The sequence below is a fragment of the Portunus trituberculatus genome, chromosome 38 (assembly GCF_017591435.1).
Source record: "Portunus trituberculatus isolate SZX2019 chromosome 38, ASM1759143v1, whole genome shotgun sequence".
Taxonomy (NCBI): domain Eukaryota; kingdom Metazoa; phylum Arthropoda; class Malacostraca; order Decapoda; family Portunidae; genus Portunus; species Portunus trituberculatus.
In genome coordinates, this window is record NC_059292.1 from 3,291,455 (window position 1) to 3,293,954 (window position 2,500).

The 2,500-nt window shown below is 41.8% G+C and overlaps 1 protein-coding gene and 1 long non-coding RNA gene across 3 annotated transcripts in view; one reads left to right on the forward strand and one right to left on the reverse strand.

Annotated features, from left to right (window-relative positions):
• Positions 1–2,500, reverse strand: part of LOC123514746 (KH domain-containing, RNA-binding, signal transduction-associated protein 2-like) — a 334,680-nt gene that overhangs the window by 211,776 nt on the left and 120,404 nt on the right. The window lies entirely within an intron of this gene.
• The window catches only part of LOC123514747, a 115,318-nt gene that overhangs the window by 81,530 nt on the left and 31,288 nt on the right, over positions 1–2,500 (forward strand). The gene's annotated exons all lie outside the window — the stretch shown is intronic.

The following is a 2,500-nucleotide window of genomic DNA, read 5'->3' on the forward strand; positions in this document are numbered from 1 at the left end:
CAGCCTTTCATTTTCTCTTTTCTTCCAATTATTTTCTCTTCTCTCCTTCTTCCTCCTGTCATTTATCTATCCCTCCTCCTCCTCCTCCTCCTCCTCCTCCTCCTCCTCCTCCTCCTCCTCCTCCTCCTCCTCCTCCTCCTCCTCCTCCTCCTCCTCCTCCACATAACCCTTTCCCTCGTACCTTTTCTCCTTTTCTTTCACCTCACATTCATTTCCTCCTCTCTCTCTCTCTCTCTCTCTCTCTCTCTCTCTCTCTCTCTCTCTCTCTCTCTCTCTCTCTCTCTCTCTCTCTCTCTCTCTCTCTCTCTCTCTCTCTCTCTCTCTCTCTCTCTCTCTCTCTCTCTCTCTCTCTCTCTCTCTCTCTCTCTCTCTCTCTCTCTCTCTCTCTCTCTCTCTCTCTCTCTCTCTCTCTCTCTCTCTCTCTCTCTCTCCTGCCTTCGTTCCTCCCATTAAGGCTGCCCACCTGTCGCCAGTCAATGAACTCCTGCAGGTGTGACAGTCCTCAATAAATTATGCCACATTAACTAGAGGAAGGGAGAAAGGAGGAGGAGGAGGAGGAGGAGGAGGAGGAGGAAGAGCAGTAGGATGAGATAGGATGGGAAGGATGAATTTAGCAGGAAGGAAAATGAAGAAGAGGAAAAAGATAGAGGAAGAGGGATAGAAGTAGTATTAGAAGGAGGAGGAGGAGGAGATGGAGGAGGAACAGAAGGAGAAGGAAATAAGATAAGAAAGGGAAAATTTAAACAGGAAGGAAAATGAAGAAGAGGAAGGAGGTAGAGGAAGAGAGAAAGGAACAGTAATAGCAGGAGGAGGAGGAGGAGGAGGAGGAGAAGAAGAAGAAGAAGAAGAAGAAGAAGAAGAAGAAGAAGAAGAAGAAGAAGAAGAAGAAGAAGAAGAAGAAGAAGAAGAAGAAGAAGAAGAAGAAGAAGAAGAGAGGAAGAACAGAAGGAGGAAATAAGATGGGAAGAGAGACATTAGCAGATAGGAAAGGAGGAAGAAGAGGAGGTGAAATGAATGTCTGAAGGAAGAAGGAAGAGGAGGAAAGGAGAAGATGCGAATGAGTAAGGGATGAAGTGTGAGACTGAAGTAGAATTATGAAAGGAAGAGGAGGAGGAGGAAGAAAGAAAAAAGGAAGAACGAGGATTAGTTGAAATGAAGGTGAGAAATGAATAGGACTGAAGGAAGAAAGGAAGAAGGAAGGAAGGAATAAGAAAGAGGAGTTGAAGAGAGAATCAAAATTTTTCAGAATCAGAATGAAACCTTTATTCCATTTTACAATGGTTATTCTTCGATCATAGAAACATTGTGAGATCAGTGATGCTCTAAACAGATCAAATAAACGTGTTTAACAATCAATTATAATACATGATAATTATAACTAAAAAGCTAAGACATGTGTCTGTGTCGTAATTAAAACTACATATAAAACAAGACAAAATTATAACTAAAAAGCTAAGAAATGTGTCTGCGTCGTAATTAAAAGTACATATAAAACATGACAAAACAACTAAAAATAAAATAGTCAGGGATAAAACATAATAACAAGCTAATAACATAGACTACTCACTAAACTGATGCTTAAAAGATGCAGGAACTGTTTCTTAAATGAACGTAATGAAGGTGCATTTCTGATGTCACTGGGAAGGTTGTTCCACAGTGTGGGCCCAGCCACTAGCATGGAGGGCGTCCCTGTACAGGTATTATTCACTGGCACGTATAGTTGATGTTGTTGTCTGGTGGCAGCAGTGGATATTTCGCTAACTAGTGGCATGCGAAATATACTGTTAAGAGAGCTCCCCCTGGTTACACTGAACATCAAAGTTCCCATCTCAAACATGTATTTCTGTTTTATCTTTAACCACCCAAGCTCTCTCAAGAATGGGGTAGCGTGTTCATGCCTTGCAGCGCCACCAACAGCGACTTTAGCGGCAAAGTTTTGCAGTTTTTGTATTTGGTGCATGAGTGTATTGTTGGTAGTGCCCACACCTTTATACCATAATTAATGATGCTAAGGACAAGTGACTGCATGACTATTACTCTTGCACTTTTGCTGAAGTTGTCCTTTATTCTATTAATATAAATTATGGTGCTAAAAATTTTGCGGCTTATCTTATTTACGTGTGAGTCAAAAGTCATATAGGGATCGAAATACACTCCCAGATTCTTGAGAGAGCTGCTGGGAACTATGGTAGCGCCGTCAACCCGCAAGGAAGTGTTGGGCGGAATCTGTGACACGAGTCCCCTGCTGCCAACAAACATACATTGAGTCTTGTTTGTATTTAGTAGCAGACCATTTGAATTGAAGTAATGTTTTGCTTTTGATAGGGTTTCTTCTCCTTTTTGTATGAGATCATGTAGTCTGTCAATGCGTCCAGTGTGGATGAACTGTGTGTCATCAGCGTATTGAATAACAAGGCAGTCGGAGATGTATTGCGAGAGATCATTGACGTAAATTAGAAATAGAACTGGGCCAAGTACTGATCCCTGTGGAACACCATAA